The sequence below is a fragment of the Lotus japonicus genome, chromosome 2 (assembly GCF_012489685.1).
Source record: "Lotus japonicus ecotype B-129 chromosome 2, LjGifu_v1.2".
NCBI classification, from domain to species: Eukaryota; Viridiplantae; Streptophyta; class Magnoliopsida; order Fabales; family Fabaceae; genus Lotus; species Lotus japonicus.
In genome coordinates this window covers 12,761,091-12,779,087 of record NC_080042.1, presented here as the reverse complement: position 1 = coordinate 12,779,087, position 17,997 = coordinate 12,761,091, and the positions used below count along the sequence as shown (strand labels likewise).

The window sequence follows — 17,997 nt, the reverse complement described above, 5'->3', positions numbered from 1 at the left end:
ATGAGCATTATATTCGAAATTTTGAAATTTCCGAGAATATGGAAAGTCAAACGCAAAAATTTTCCCCCTTGATCACCGCCATCAATCAAACGTCACTTTTACTTACTGACACACGCTTCCCGAATTTTAAAAAAATTCCATCATTGGCATTGAAAGCAGATGTCGCTTCACGTGTCTAATTTCGAGGGATTGCCTCGTTTGGTGAAAGACCTAGGACTTAGATGGGTTGTTTCACCTTTCCCCACTCATTCTGTGTCATCTTGCACCTTTCCCCACTCATTCTCTCTCTTCTTTCGTATGTGTGATGACCCGGGATTTAAGGCTATTTTCCTAGTTTATTAGCAAGCATTTTACTATAATATTTAAGATATTTTAGTCATTTTAGGACACTTTAGGCTTATTTCATGCATTTTAATATTTTTTTTTTAGTTTTAGTATTTTTCTACATTTTATATTATTTTTCTAGATTTTATTAGGATTTAAATTAGCTTTATATTCTATTTAATTATAATTAGGATTTATTTACTTTAATTTCGGATTAGATAATTTTATTTTAAGGTGTTATCTTATTTTTATCTTTTATCTATTTTTATTTACTTTATTTTAGGAGAAGATAGAGAAAATTCGGAATTAAAATAGAATTATGAAGGCTGGAATCATGCGATGTGCAAGTGCACGAGCTTACCATGCACCTGCGCTGGGATCGTGACACGTGTCAGTGGCTGGAAGAAAATGCACCAGATGCACGCGGGTGCACCGTGTTACGGTGTGGCTGACTACGGCAGATCATATGCTGCGCCAGAAAAGACAAAATAGGCCCAGATTACGAAAAATCATTTTAAATTCCGTTTTTGACCTACTTTTTGGGATCTTTTTCATCTCTCTTTTCTCCTAAACCTAATAAAAAACCTTTGGGAGACTTGGAGGCAATTTCTTGGTGGAGAGGAAGGCTAGGCCCTTGAGGGCCGGTGTCAGGGCAATGGAGGAGGTGACAGCTTCTCCGGATGTCCATGGCTCCGTTCTATTTTGAGTTTTGCTTTTCTCTTTACCTATTTTTTTGTGTTGACTCTCTTTTGGTATTTGGAATGACTTATTTGATTTTCTTTCTTGTTCAATATACTTTTATGCAATTATAATTATGAGTTTTCATTATTTGGTGTTTCTCTCTATGTTTAATGCTTCAATTGGTTAATTGGTGATTTAAAGAGTTTATATTAATTCATAAATAGATTCAGAAATTGATATGAGTTAATGTAGCTTAGTTCATAGAAAGGGGGAAAATTACTATGTCTTAGGTTATTGATTCTCTTTGCGCGTTCATGTATCTTTTGCCAATATGATGCTTTTTATGATTTGCATGACAATTGAGAAGTTGGTGTGAATTTAGTTAATGAGAGAAACCACTCTTGCATCAGTCATCTTAAGAAAAGCATGTCTTAGGTAGAGTTTAGGTTTTCTAGGTGACAATAGGGGACATTAAAGGTATGAATATCATGAGTTGGAAAAGAGATCTATACCGAGTGACAAGTCGGGATACTCACCTCTCTAGGATAGGGTTATCTAGTAGGAACTATTGGGATTCCTTGAGTGACAGTCAGAGATTCTATCCACTAGGACATGAACTTCTTAGGTTAGGAACAGAGCTTGTGAATGTCTTATCGAGTAGGTATGTGCTATAATGCTCCTTTTATGATCACTAGGGCTTAAGAGATTAAGGCTAGTTTCTTAATGGGTAGATTCTCTTAGTTAAGAAATTAGTGGGTGAATAGCTCTTATCGGCATCTTAAATGTTAACATCATCTTATAAAAGTATATTTGTTGAGAATAAGTTGTAAATCAAGTGAACTCATTTTCCAAATACATTTTCTTCTCTGTTTGCCTCCGTGAAACTTCTTTTATCGCTTTAATTATAGTTTTTACTTTATTTAAATAAACCCACATTTTACTATTTAAGTCATTCATCCAACATCTAGCTAGTAAGATTAATACGTAGCAACACAATCCCTGTGGAGACGACAAAACCCGATACTATACTACGATTGAGTCTTGAAAGAGATTTGATAGTAGTTAGTGGAGGAAAATCTCTTCATTAAATATCATTTCATCAAAATGGCGCCGTTGCCGGGGATTGTGCTTCCGCTTCTATTAGTTAAGCTAGTCGGGTGTTGTTTAGAACATTATCATAGTATGCATTTTTTTATGTTATGCTTCTTATATGTCAATTCAATTGATTTGTTCTTGTGCTGAATGCTTGTTGTGGCCTGATCAACTATAACATGATATGAGGTTTGGAATTCTGTGAACCTGACTTAGAATGAATTAGCTAGTGGATTTAATGAGAATTAAGTTCATTAGTCATGAATTGATGATTTGATGCATATGATTTTGAGTCATAGTCTCTCATTAAATTATTTGAGTTATGTTGTGGTGTTTTAATTTGTGTGCTCGTTTTTGCAAGGAATAAGTGATTTTACAGGAATTAATCTGAGTTAGAGGGCCCAACTGACCATGTCCTGGTGCTTTCAAGTTTGCACCCAATTTGAGTACAGGGAGTTTTTCTGAACCACTCATCTCTCATTTAATTTCATGATCATGCATTTAGCATTAGTTATTTAGATTGCACACACTAGTATGCACATGCCTTGGATTCTTGGTATTCACACTTTTGTGCTTGAATAATGCTTGTTGTTATTTTTAATATATGTTCTGAGTTTGATGCTAGTTGTTATAATAAAATGAGCTTGATGCATGGGTGTGAGTGAAACTTGTGGAACATGTGGAGAGTTAGGTGATAGAGACTTGAGTGAGTTTTGGGAAAGTGCAGTAAGGTTATTAAGATGCCAGGTTAGTGGGGATAATGCATAAAATATGTAGTTTTCCTTTTAATCTTTATATTGGGTCTACACTCTTTTTGCCTGTGAGGTTACAAAAGGGGCACACATGTGAAAGTAAAGATAAAGTGCTAAAGATGCAAAAAAATGGGAAAGGATGTGAGTAAGGGAATGGGAAGTATTTGCACCACTGAGCATACCCCCAATCATATTCTGACCTTGTTAAATAAAAGAAAAGAATTTGGCCCTGAGTTGGTAATAACTGTGAAGGGTTGGGAAAAAGCTAAATTGAAAAGGAAAGAAAACATGTGTGTGCTCATAATAAACTAAAACTGTTGGCCATCATGAGTGGATTCTCAATATAGGGTTGGGGAAGTAGGAATAAAATGTGAAACCCCGCATCTTGGTATTTTCTATAATTTTTATTTGCACTGACTAAAGGTTACTCAGTTTTTAAAACTTGAATCTTTGCATGAACTATTTTGTGGAATTCATCTCATGTATCTTTTGTGAAAATATGTTACTAGCATTTTACTTTGAATTGTTTTCTTGAGCTTGAGGACAAGCAACCTTAAGTTTACGCTTGAGGACAAGATGCTGTTGAGTATAGGGATATGATGACCCGGGATTTAAGGCTATTTTCCTAGTTTATTAGCATGCATTTTACTATAATATTTAAGATATTTTAGTCATTTTATGACACTTTAGTCTTATTTCATGCATTTTAATAATTTTTATTTAGTTTTAGTATTTTTCTACATTTTATATTATTTTTCTAGATTTTATTATGATTTAAATTAGCTTGATATTCTATTTAATTATTATTAGGATTTATTTACTTTAATTTAGGATTAGATATTTTTATTTTAAGGAGTTATCTTATTTTTATCTTTTATCTATTTTTATTTGCTTTATTTTAGGAGAAGATAGAGAAAATTCGGAATTAAAATAGAATTATGGAGGCTGGAATCATGCGATGTGCAAGTGCACGAGCTTACCATGCACCTGCGATGGGATCGTGACACGTGTCAGTGGCTGGAAGAAAATGCACCAGATGCACGCGGGTGCACCGTGTTACGGTGTGGCTGACTACGGCAGATCATATGCTGCGCCAGAAAAGACAAAATAGGCCCAGATTACGAAAAATCATTTTAAATTCCGTTTTTAACCTACTTTTTGGGATCTTTTTCATCTTTCCTTTCTCCTAAACCTAATAAAAAACCTTTGGGAGACTTGGAGGCAATTTCTTGGTGGAGAGGAAGGCTAGGCCCTTGAGGGCCGGTGTCAGGGCCATGGAGGAGGTGACAGCTTCTACGGATGTCCATGGCTCCGTTCTATTTTGGGTTTTGCTTTTCTCTTTACCTATTTTTTTGTGTTGAATCTCTTTTGGTATTTGGAATGACTTATTTGATTTTCTTTCTTGTTCAATATACTTTTATGCAATGTAAAAGATAAGCCGGGAAATTAATAATTTTATGAGTACGTTGACGCTCTTTTGCTCGATGAGCAGTTTATTTGTTTGGCTATCTAAAGGATAAGCCGGGGAACTATAAGTCTTTTGTCGCAGAATCGACATTTAACTTAGGGTATTCTTTTTAGAGACAATAAATTAGCTAGAACACGTGACGACGTGACGAGTGAGGTCGGAGACGTTGTTTGGCTAATCACGTTGCATTCATTCACACATTTTGAGGTTTATACACGGTGGGATGCCGGACCTCGGTGGATTCCAAAATGGTCATAAGACCCGGATTTCCACATAAGAACACTGCGGTGATTCTTAGTAGCAGACGGAAATGGCAGGCCTGCGGGTATACTCCTGATCTGACTACATTTTGTTTGGTATAAGACACACCCGAGTGGAAATGGTCCCACTATGGCCGGTGCTAGGATTGACTCGTTGGTGCCCATCCTTCCGGATTGCATCTTGTTCCTCGTCATCTCATTCATGCACCATGCATACTGACTTAGTTGCCGAGTGTGATTGTTACTTGTTAATCTTACTTGATATATGTTATTTGTCAGTAATTATCATTTACATTCAATTGGAAGATATACAATTTATATTACTATCACGAACTTCTAAGCCTAAGTAGCTATCCCTTAAACTTTATGTACTGGTGTATTACTTATGTAATTCTTTGAGTTGACCCTCGCATCTGCTATTTGTGTTTTGGCGGACTACGCCCATTGTCAGATGTCCATGGAGGAGTCATGACGTCTTAAGCGTCCTGCCTTGACCAACTTGTCAATGCCCTTTCCCAAGGCGTGGCAATCATTGGTGTCATGGCCTACCGCACAGTGATATTCGCACCATTTTGTCACATCGACGTCTCTCGGCGGGCGCTTGGGCAACCCTGGATCACCAATCATATGCACAGCCTTTAGCTCCCGAAAAACGTCTGCCTAGCTGGTGTTAAGCACCACATCTACCTCGTCCTGCCAGCTAGTCCCCTGACGCCCTCCACGGCGACGTCATTCCTCGTTTTCTCGTCCCCATGGTGGTGCTAGTTGTTCCTTGCTCGATTTCACCGTCAATTTGTTTTTCTCTCCACGATATCTTTGCCTCCCAGGCTGTTTAACTGGAGCTCCCATCTTATCCCTCACGCGGTTGCGCTTGAATATATCATCCTCCTCATCAAAATATAGGTGTTTGCTCGAGGGCGGCCTCCGTCATGGAACGAGCCGGTTTCTTGCTTAGCTTGCTGTTTAATGATCCTGGCAACAGTCCATTCTTAAATGCTCGCGCGGCTCAGATTCCTCCACTTTCACGAAGGCTACACTGAAACACGCCATATACTGCTTCAAAGTTTCGCCCTCAGCTTGACGCACATTTTACAGATCATCAATAGTAACTTGCTTGACTTTACTCGCAGAGAATTGAGTCAAGAATTTCGATGAAAAGTTGTGAAAATTGGTGATGGAGCCGTGCGATAGGGTCGTAAACCATGCCATCGTCCACGTGATTCGGGAGTAGAAAGTTTACGGATCCCCACAAACGGCGCCAAATGTTCTTGCCATGAACATTGAGATAGAGTGTAGTACCTATAGTAGAGAGATTGCACTAAGAGAGAGAATCTAGAGAGAGAGTGTAACCGCTCAAGAGAGAGAAAATAACTAAATAACAAGTGTGTATTGATCAAATGAGCCAAGAGTCCCTTACAAATGGTAATCGCTCCCTATTTATAGTAGGGGAGCTGGGCCTAGTATGCATAACTTCCCATGTTGGGCTGGTTGGGCCTCGCCGGAGGAGGTCTCATTTTCAGGTTGGGTGACCGCCACTCGGCAGGTTACCCCTGGGCGTAGGCCCCCTAGGGGTGCGCCCAGTCCAAGTAAAGATTATAAATAAACTTTGAATAAAAAGATGAATTACTATTAAGAACAAAATCTAGGTATGCAAACACATGGAAATTAAGAATCCTAGGACTAACACAAAATTTTAGCAAGCTATAAGAAAATAACTGAAATAAGGACTAGAAAAGAAAAGGTGAGATGGGGAGTCTAAGAAGAGTCTCAAATAACCTATTTATACTAAGAGATAAACTTTTCCATCAAGTAACAATCCCTTGTTATCTAAATCTTTTTTAAATCTTCACCAAATCGGGCCCACAAAAAGGAGTAAGTTGTTGAACACTCAGGCATTCTCGGGTCCCAAAAGAAGGCCGAATCTTCAATCCAAGTAAACATGAAAGTTGTAACTCTTTAAGTCAGCTTCGCGGGTCTTCAATCAGATTCTAATTTGGAGTTCTATAGTCCCAGATATGATCATTTTTGTGCAGACTGTTGCAGAATCGCAGGATTAGCGACAACAACTTTGCAAGAAATTTATGACCAAGTAGAAGCTGATTCTTGAATGTTTCTGAACAAAAACGTTGTAGGGCATCGGGTTAGCTTTCCCAAGATATATTGTTCGTGCCATGTGGATATCTGTAGCGCCATATTCAATCTGTTCTAGTGCAAAGGGTTACAAAAGCTAAAAAGAGAGAATTAAGCACTTTTCTATGAATAATCGAAATAAGCACTAATGGTAAGAACATGGCTAAGGGATAACAATTAAGCACGAAGTAAATGTAATGAAGCTTAGAAAGACACACATAAAGTGCATCAATTGTGTACTAATCAAGCTGTCATTGTGACGAGTTGTTGTGGACACCTATGAGTTGGTGATCCCGACCAAATCATTCAATGGTGTGGTGAAGTTATTATTGAATAACATGGTTATTTTAACTTTGCTTTTTGACTAATTAATAAAGCATATCATTTCATTGCTGGAAAATCCAAGAGTTGTTCGCGGACTGAGAGTCCAGCTTTTGCGGGATCGATGATTCCAGGAATTTTTGTTTATTCGATCCCTAATGAATCATAATGGTTTCATCAGAAGTGGCAACAACAGTAAGTTTCTATTGAAAGTTTAACCGACTGGGTGTCTGTGTGTTTGTCATGCCTACCTATTATGGATGTTGACGTATTATTATCCGGATCAAGGTTCAACCGTATTGAGCTTATATATGGCATACACTAACATTAAAGACCACATAGGTTCCCCAAACGCTTTGGGAATTGAAGTGTTTGATTGTTGTGACTTGTGAAATATGAATGAGTATTTAGTGATATATGTTCGTGTGGCTTGAGACCTTCAATCTTACGTGTTTGAGATATTGCCGGTGTTGTTGCTTGATTGTTATGTGAACTTAGGAGGTTTGTCCCGAACAACTCTCATGTCGTGATGTAAGCCACATGATCGGTGGATCTACGTGAGTAAGCGTTGATAGGAAGGAGCTGAGAATATATCTCATCACATGATATATAGACATATACATACATAAATAATTATGAGTGTGTGACTATGATATATATATATATATTGTCTATATACCTATTATTAGGAAGTTGACTGTAACACCCCAACTTTCAAAGGTCACAAATAGTAACCTGCTCAAGAAAAATATGAATGATTTTCAAAAAGGGTTTACAAACACGAATATATTTTTTTTCCTTTCTTTTCAAAACATGACATGCATACAGCTGCCCAAAAAACCATACATCCAGCCTGGACAAGGCAAGCACCCAAAGGTAACAACGGATGTCTAAGACATAAGAAATACAACAAAAGAGGGTTTGGATTGACAATGAATCCAAAATGCAATAAACTTGTAAGTCTGATATACTCCCCACGATTTCCGCATCGGAGAATTGCAGAAAAGCAATGCATCAGGACCTACCCAAAACCAAATATAGCTTATACAAATTTTCCTGCAAGCTTCAACCACTAATGGTAAGCTTCTATACCCAAGGCCCTAGCCTTACAACAATCACCACTCTTACAGTCTTCTGTTGATCTACCTAAAGCCCTCGGGTTGATCTACTCACTCTGGAGGAAGTCTTCTTGTCAATCAGCACAATCACTTTCTCCCAGCAACACAACAGCTGCTCCCAGCACCACCTGTTATGGTTTGGCGGTTTTCCGACCTCCCAAGCACAAACAATACAAACAAGGCATGCAAGGGTTAACTTCATAAAGTAATGTAATATATACCATAACATAATTCAGCATAGCAATATAGAAATGTAAATAATAATTTAAAAGCAGCACATGTTCATATCTAGTAACTGTACGTCATGCCTTCAGTCCGTAAGCTCGTCGCCTACACATATGCATATCTTCATAAAATCATAAGGGCAGCACCACATGCCACTATCGTACTTGCACGACTCGAAGGTTAACTGATTAACCAACGCGATTAGGAATTAACTTCCTAACTGATCCATCAAAACGCAATTAAGGTCTATGCCCTTAACCAAACAAAAGAACATGATTAAGGTTCACAACTTAATCAAACAAACAACAAGTTTAAGGCATATCTCCTTAATCAAACAACAACACGATTGAGGTCCATCCCCTCAACTGATCAAAAAACACGGTTAAGGTTCATCCCCTTAACTGGTCAACAAATGCGATTGAGGTCCATCCCCTTAACCTATCAACAAATACGGTTAAGATCCATCCTCTTAACCGAACAACGAACACGATTGAGGTCCATCCTCTCAACCGATCAACAAACACACCTAAGGTACATCCTCTTAATCGATCAACAAACATGATTGAGGTCCATCCCCTCAACCGATAAACAAGAACGGTTAAAGTTCATTCCCTTAACTTATCAACAAACACGATTGAGGTCCAACCCCTCAACCCTCGTGAAGTCTGATCTTTCGACTATCTCAACTTCACTGAGGCCCGATCTTTCGACCGTCTCAACCTCGAGATATATATACATGCAATGGGGTTTGTCAAAGCACGATTCATCCTCAAACAAATACGTGTCTTGCTAAAGTTCAAAGTCACTATCGTTTCCCTAGGGTAAACGTCGGTCCTCTAACCAGTTGCTTCAACAAGAAAGGAAGTGCCACCTGCACTTAGTGACTTCTCTAGACACAATGAATCATCCTTTTGATCCCCACAAATCTCCATCTCATTTTTCTCCAAACCGGATCGTCTGCTTTTCCCCTTTTCAAACTCATTCTCACCCAAAGTGTTCTCTTTATCACCAGAGTTCTCTTTATCATCCAAAGTGTTCTATGTTGAGTTAATTCATTATGAAATTTATTCTCAAAATGGAAGTCTTATGTATTCATTTGTTTCAAAATTAAGTAATTCAAAAGATACCATTTTCCCCTAGCACTCTTCCTGAGAAAGCCTCGATCCTCAAAGTCAGCAGTAGCTCAGACCTCCCGTTGGATCCTACTTGCTAACTCTCTTAACACTCCGTGTTCACAATTGATATAATCACAATATCTCAGCACACTCAGCAGTTATGCATATTTATAGCATTTCAAATTATCAAGATCTGTCTTATCCACTAAAAATGTATTCATCCAGCATAACTTATAGTTATACATATACAATCACACGGTGAATCAAAACATGTCCTATCCACTACAATGAAATAGAACAAGACCCTGTCCAATCCGCTACAAAGCAATAAAATAGAATCTCGTAAAACGACATAAGCCTCTCATTCCAATAAACAACATATGCCTAAATAATCCAACAATCTTCATAAGCCTCAACACAAGCATACATTTCATTCTGAATCATCAATAATTGTGGATTGTTCGACACCTAAACAAATAGGAGAGTTTCCTTACCTTTATTAATGTTTCTTTCTCCTTCGTCTTTCCTCAAGCGTTCCAATTCCTCGAGTCCCAAGCTTGCGCATCTCAAACCTTAAGAAAAGGTGTGATTACTTAGCCACTAAGAAACTACTTGATTTAAAGCTACTAATCAAGTCGGAAAGCTCTATAAGCTATAGGAATGTAACCCTTCGGCCTAAAAAAGAATCATTTCTCAACATAACTATCATCAAAACAAGAAACTATGCATACAAGCTTATTGATACCAAACTTGAAGTTAAACCAACATCTATCACAAAAGCTGAAGATTATGGGTTGCATGGGTTGAGGAGAAAGTGATGGTGATGAAGAAGATGATGATGGTTGAAGGTTCCTCAAGCTATCCCCTTTCCAAGCTCTCAAGAATCACTCCAAACCTCCAAGAATCGAGCAAGAACTCAAGGTTTTTCTCCTCCTCTCTCTCTCTCCTTGAAGCTGCGCTTCTCTCTCTCTCTCTCTCTCTCTCTCTCTCTCTTCTCTATGAATAGTGCGTGGTGCACTATTTATAGGAAGGAGGGAAAAAGAAAGGATGAGTTCGGGTGTTTTGATATTTTTTACTACTCATTTAAGCTGAGTATTATACAATAAAAAGTCGATACTTGCTCCGGGTTTACTCAAGTGATAAAAGAAATTTACCAACAGTCTGCTCCAAAATCTGAAGCAAAAGTGATTAAGGAAATCTTCTCCAGATGAGAAGACTTCCTTCGCGAAAAAGGATCCAGACGACGCGGACGGAAACTCCGGAAGGAGCTTTGTTCACTAAAGTCTCTACGGAGGTTAATTAAACCTCCTAGGGTTTCCGAAAAGCAAACCCTATCGATATTACAATTGAAAGTTCCGTAATCTCACACACATCCACTCAAAAATAAGTAGAGGATCTTATTTCCGCTCAGATTTAGAATCGAGGTTTAAACAATGTTTTAGTAGTGGGGAATCACTTTTCGAATAATCCGAATCGCAATCGGTTATGAGCATGACTCGGACTAGCATTTGAAATGGCTATAATTCCACAAATATATTTATATTAAATATTTTACATCATTTCACTTTTCACAGTTCTCCTTATGCCAACATACACTTTTCACGGTTCTCCTTACGCCAGCATAGAACCCTGGGCGTAAGTCGAAATTTAACTAATAATATTAGTTTTCAAAAATACGGTTCTTACATTGACCCTTGCACGACATGTTTGTACCTTTATGTTTGGGCGGCCAACGACCACCAGATGGTGGATGATGACCGGATCACGTACTATACCTTTGGGAATGTTCGAGTGTTGGTACCCGATGAGGAGGATTCATCGATGTGATTGAAAGATCTTTGTAGACAGTGTTTAAGGTGTACAAGTCGGCCAATCGGATAACGAGAAGACGCTGGTAGGAGATGATTGACTATGACCCTGTTGTTTCAGAGACCTATTGTGAGAGTTATCGGAGAGCCATGTTTCAACCGACAAAGTGAGCTCTTTGGAGGAGGAGTAGAGTCTTGTGTAAGTGTATAGCCATTGGAGTAGGAAGCTCATTATTGTTGGTTGAAGCATGTAGGATGATCTTTTGATTTTGTTTACTTTAAGTGTAGGTTCTGACGTCAGTTGTTGTGTCATATACACTGCGTAGAGATTACGCAGACCTTGTCGAGTGTAGAAGGTCTTTTGATATTTCTTTCTAGAGTCTCTATTTGTGCTTATATTTACGGAAATAAGGTTATCTATTATTGGTTAATTATTATGGACTTGTTAGAGAATTTTTTGGAAAATAAAGAAACATGTTTCAAAAATAATATATACATGCATCTTTATCCTTTCGAAAGATAACATGCATATTTAATATACTTTGAATCACCAAGTAACCCAGAAAATTAGGGCGTTACATAATTATTGTGCCTTAATGTTTCTTACCTCTTTGAAAACACACATGAAACATCTAAAATGATATTGTCCAAAATAATTTCAATTGTAGATTGTGTAAGTTTGAACTCAGTGAATTAATTGCTTATGTGGTTATTAGTTTACTTCCTGGCCATTATGATGAGAAATTGATAATTGCCTAACTGTTCGCTCATGTTTTTATCTTATAATTTTATTTCCAATAACTAGTTGATACTATCTACCAAATAAAATGCTTCTCTCCATTCAACTTTTGTTTTTCCAATTCTCAAATGTAGCATAATGTTCTCCAATTATGAACAATCAATATCCTTTCATAGCATATCAACGTGATTTTCTATTTTCCCTCAACAAAATAAAGAACGTGATTCTCTATTTCTATATTTGAAGTAAATAAAAGGATAAATGTAAATAAACATCATTTATCAAATGTAAAAATTGTCAATTGCGATTTCATGAGTAACTGCAATTAATTCAGTCACCAAAAGTTTGAATGGTTGTGAGACTTTGCTGAATTAACCAGTCAGTGAAAATCTCAATATACCTTCTCCCAAACCATCCCTTGGATATAGCCCTATGAGATTCATCGTAAAATTTTTCATTCATATTACTCACAGAGTAAACCCACTATAAACACTACCTCTATTTCTTATGGTCCACTAATAAACACTACCCCTGTTTAAGATGAGGCTTTGACAGGTCATGTTGCGGTGGATCTAGATAGTCAAGTTTTAATTTCAAAAATTTAATATGGTTCAATATATAATGGATTGACTTATGAGTGTAATTATGTTGTTCATACCACATTCTCAAGAAGTTGTGGGTATTGAAAAAATTTAAAAGGTTGAGGCTAATTTGGAAGCCATCAGGATGACTATCGGGTTGTTGACACAAGCTTTGTTTAACAATAGCAACACGCTGGTTCGATCATCAACACCAATACAAGTTCTTCAAAACTATTTGAATATGTTTATATCACCAAATGAGATTGAATGCTCTTCTAAGCCTACTAAGACAAAAATGTCTTTCAAAGCTCTCACTGAAGAAGATGCCTTTCCTCTGATAATATGCGTTGAAACATGTTTGATCACTCCCTAAATAGACGAAACTCCTGGAGATTCCATGTGAGGTGAACATGCACCCACACAAATGGAAATAACTTAGTGTTTCTTAGAGAGAAGTAATGATGGTAGTGGATTTTCAGTGTATGTGAAGTGCCTGTTAAAAACTCTGTGGCTTCAATCCAATAAATACCCTATATTTTGTACATCTTGATCTCAATAGACTGACGTAATATAGGCCATTTATTGGATTGAAGCAGCTAAGTTTTTGCACACTCACTGCACATACACCGGAAAAGAATTAACACTATTACTTCTCTCTAAGACACCTTAAGTTATTTGCATGTGGGGGCATGTGCAGCTAGCATGGAATCTCCAGGAATTTCGTCCATTGAGAGAGTTCTCAAACATGTTTCAACACATATTATAAGAGGAAATGCATCTTCTTCAAGTGAGAACTTTGAAAAAATATCCTCTATCTCAGTAGGCTTAGAAGAGCATCTAGTCTCATTTGGTGTTATGAACATATTCAAAGAATTTTGAAGAACTTGTGTTGGTGTTGATGATGGAACCAGTGTTTTGTTCTTGTTGAGCAAAACTTGTGTCAATAACCCTATAGTCACCATAACCCTATAGTCACCATAACATCCATAGCTTCCTGAGAATGTGGTGTGAAAAAACACAATTACACTCATTAGTAAATCCATTATATATTGAATCAAATTAAAATTTTCATATTAAAACTTGACTAGCTAGATCCACCACAACATGACATGTCGAAGCCCCAGTTTAGATAGGGGTAGTGTTTATTAGTGGATAGTAAGAAATAGAGGTAGTGTTTATTAGTGGGTTTCCTTGGTGAGTAATATGAATGAATAATTTATGATGAATCTAAAAGTGCTATAGTCAAAGGATGGTTTGGAAGAGGATAAATTTGGATATTTATTAATTGGTTAATTCATCAAAGTCCAATAGTCATTCAAATTGCTGGTGGCTGAATTAATTGCACTTATTCGTGCAACCGAAACTGGTCAATTCTTACATTTGATAAATGATGTTTGTTTAGATTTATCATTTTATTTACTTCAGATATAGAAATAGAGAACCACATTTTTTTTGAAAGGGAAAATAGAGAATCACGTTGATATGCTAAGAAAAGATATTGATTGTACATAATTGGAGAACATTATGCACAATTTGAGATTAGGAAAAAAAAAATTAAATGGAGAGAAGCTCGTCCATTTTTTATTTGGAAGAAAATATTAAGTAGTTATTGGAAATAAAATTATGAGATAAAAACAAGAGGGAATAGTCAGACAATAATCAATTTCTGATAATAATGGTCAGAAAGAAAACTAAAAATAACATAAACAATTAATGCATTGAGTCAAAACATACACAGCCTGCAATACAAATTATTTTGGAAAGTATTACCTTAGTTTTAGATGCTTCATGTGTGTTTTCAATCTTGGTAAACATTTGAACATTGTTATTTGGATTCACTTGGGAATTATAGTTTCTGAAATGCAAAACAAAGAGGTAAAACCATATTTAAGACACGGTAAATCTTTATTGTAAAATTAAAAATTGTGATTTTATTTAAAAAGCAAACAATATATATATATATATAACTGTTAACATGGTATTGGTGAAATTTAATTGTTGATGAATTTTATTAGCCTCTGCTTTATAAGGAGACGCCTCAATTTCTTGACCATCTTTTATTGCTAATTTTACTCCAGTCTGCGGAGGATATTCGGAGGTAATTGTATTATTATCAGGAGTTTTCCAAATGGTATCTATTTTTGTAACTGGGTTTATCTCTTTTTTGAAAGGATAGTCAATAGCATTTTTGGTGCAATAATTATCAAACCAGTCAAAAAAATAGATGTTTATTTCAGAAACTTCCATTTCCTTATAGTATAAGGTTCTATATATATATATATATATTCCAGCTAGCACAAGAGATGCAATGTAACGGCAAATACAAATTGAGAAGGGAATCAAAATAAAGAAACTAGAAACAAAAACAGCCCATAAGCCTCACCTTTGAAAATTGGGTTTTAATAGATACCTAGTAGAAATCAGAATCAGTGATTGAGACTTCCCTTCAACAAAGTTGTCACAATTTTGCTTTGGTTCCTCCCCTTTATGAAACTCTGGTGAGCTGAAGGAGTAGTAGTCAATGTCTAGTCGATCAGGCTTCCTTTGGCTTCTTCTCACGTGATTGTTCCCCTTCGAACTCGTAGTGTCTACAACTAGGGTTTCTCAGTTGGAATATTCGATTCAATTTTTGCTTTCCTATTGCTGTCAAAACCAGAATATATATACACAAGGTTTGCATAAATACCTACCTCAATCTATTCCAATCACACACTGATTATTGTAATTGCGACAGATACTAAATAAATTAGAGAAACTCACCAGATAGAAAAAATACAATTTTTTTGTGAAGAAGTGAGCATGGAATTCTGTTGGGGAACTAAATCGATATTCCTCTCATTAGAGGTGTCCATCAACCGATTACAGTCGGTTTCAGGACGCCGACGTCAGTTTCGAACGGTTGAAACCACCAAAAATCCAGATCCTCCACCGTCCGGTCATGGTCTACGGGTTGTTCGGGTTCGGCTTTTTATGATGGCGGGTTTTCCGGGATGATTCACACGGATGTTGATCTTGAAAAAAAAACCACTAATAAGAAAGAGGAAAGAAACATAAATTTTTTTATAAAACATACAGATAAAAAAGACCCAGATCCAAATGGAAGGTAAGGCCGAGAGGGTTCAAGAACATTTTCCCCAAATCCCTAGATCCATATCAACATTCTTCATCTTCATCGATCTTCTTGCATGCCATCTTGATCACCATCTTCGGTGAGAATGGTGGTGGTGATGGTGGGCTAATGGCGGCTAGGATTTGCAAGGTGGAAAGGTGAGAGTGATGCAATCTTGAAGATGAGAAAGGTGGTGGTAATGGTTGGATGGTGGCGGCTAGGGTTTGCAAGATGGGAAGGTGAGAGTGATTGGGATAGTGGCTTCTGATTGGGTTCAGGGTGGGTGTTTATATATAAGGGTTAGGGTTGGGTGATGTGGGCCGGTGGGGTGTGTTTAAAAGGGTTAGGTTGGGTTCGAGTTTTTTTTTTAACATTCCTCCCTCTTTCATTCGTCTCTTGGGCTGGGTTGCGTTATTCATTTTTTTTAAATATCTACTTTAGTTGGTTCGGTCGGACTAAAGCCCACACCAAAACCGAGTGTAAATAACCAACAAAAACCAATGTGGGCCACTCGCTGGACCCGTGGCCCGAAACAGCAATGAAAAGGTAGGTTTGGCCGAGTTATGGTCTGGCTCGGTTCTAATGGACATCCCTACCTCTCATGATAGTTCCATTCCATCGCTAATCAGATAATAGCTTCCCCAAATTCCTCTTCTTCCTATTTTGGATCGAATTTTTCCCAAATTAACGCTTCACACACGCAAGCATTGATATTTTTCCTCAGGAGTTTCACTTGCATTCGATCCCCAATTTAACTTAGAATCCTTTATTTAATATATTAAATATTATAAAAATAATTAAATTCGAAAACATTGTAAAATATAACATTTAAATATTTTATTTTAAACAAATCTCTCTTTTGAGGGCGGTTGTATTTCTTTGCCGTTTTCCCCATCAATTTATCTTTTACTTTCGAAAAAAAACCAATTCTATAATTCAGTAATTTTTTTTTTGTCTAAGACAAGTGTCCTCCTATTCCTCGGTGTGTCTTCAGCACGATGGATGGTGGAAGCTCCCAAACTCATGGTTCGCGCATTTCCTCAACAAAGATTTAAACCTCTCCCAAGTTTCACATAAGCATTCACGTGCAAGCTGAGAGAAAGCAGAAATCGCAGTTTTACAATCCAAAAATTTAGAATCAGAGAAATACCTTGCCAAGAATTTTCGTTCAAGTTCATTCCAACCGGTAAGGTTATTTTGTGGTTGATCTAAAAACCACTCCTTTTCTTGCCCAAGTAGAGTCAAAGGATAAAGCCTCAGAAACACAGCTTCTTCCTCAGCTTGTGTAAGACCAGCAGTGCCACAAAGTTCATAGAACTTTGTCAAATGCGTGTGCGGATTCTCATGGTCTAAACCAGCAAATGGATTGGTATACATCAGTTGTACCAATCCAGACTTCATCTCCATTGGTCTTTCATTGCCCGCAGGTCTACCTATCCTTGTCATGTTCCTCAGAGTAAAATTCACAAAACCTGCATTTTCATCTTGAATACCTCCACCTCCTGCTGCAGCCATTGTTCCTTGTTCTTGATTTGAAGAAGTTGAAGAAGTTGATGCTTCTTGCCTCTTCCTCGACTTGGCAAGTTGCTTTCTCCTCTTTGTTTTGTTGTTGTTCCTCCTAGCTGTAGCTTCAATTTCCGGATCGTATTGGAGTTGAACAACTGCAGTCTTACCTCGCATAAACAAAGTGAGAATACAATCTAGCCAAAGAGATTAGTAGACAACATAAACACAAATAAAATAAAAAACTATGTACTGTATTCACAATTGCTCAAGATAAGAAACTAAAGCCATGCTTTTGCATTGACACAATTCCCCGGCAACGGCGCCATTTTGTTGAGATTTTTCTACACTTATACTACTTTCAAAATCTTCAAGATTCAATTGTAGTATAGCATAGGGTTTTGTCGTATCCGCAGGGAATTGCTAACACAAATGTTATTCTCTAGTAAAATTTCCCAAGCAATAGATTTTCGAAAGGTTGATAATTGTTTCGGTTACAAAAACACATGCAAATTAAACAAAGCTAGATAAAAACGATTGGATATCGAGATGAGAAAACTGTTGGACTTGGAGTTCACCGTTTAACTACTAGTGTCCTATGATTCTATATGTAAATTAATTCCTATCCATAATTCATCTACACCATTTCTACCCTACTTCATTGATTCCTCACATGAGTGAATCTCTATAACTTACTTTCCTAAACATTGATTCCTTACATGCATAGAAAAGCTAAGTTATCTTTAAACTCATATGTTTAAGGGACTAACA

At 37.1% G+C, this 17,997-nt stretch overlaps 1 non-coding gene across 1 annotated transcript; it reads left to right on the top strand.

Moving 5' to 3' along the window:
• The first annotated feature begins 16,741 nt into the window (after window positions 1-16,741).
• On the top strand, window positions 16,742-16,848 carry LOC130741586 (small nucleolar RNA R71). Its single transcript, XR_009020476.1, has one exon. It is a non-coding gene; the product is annotated as a small nucleolar RNA R71 (small nucleolar RNA).
• Window positions 16,849-17,997: the final 1,149 nt, after the last annotated feature.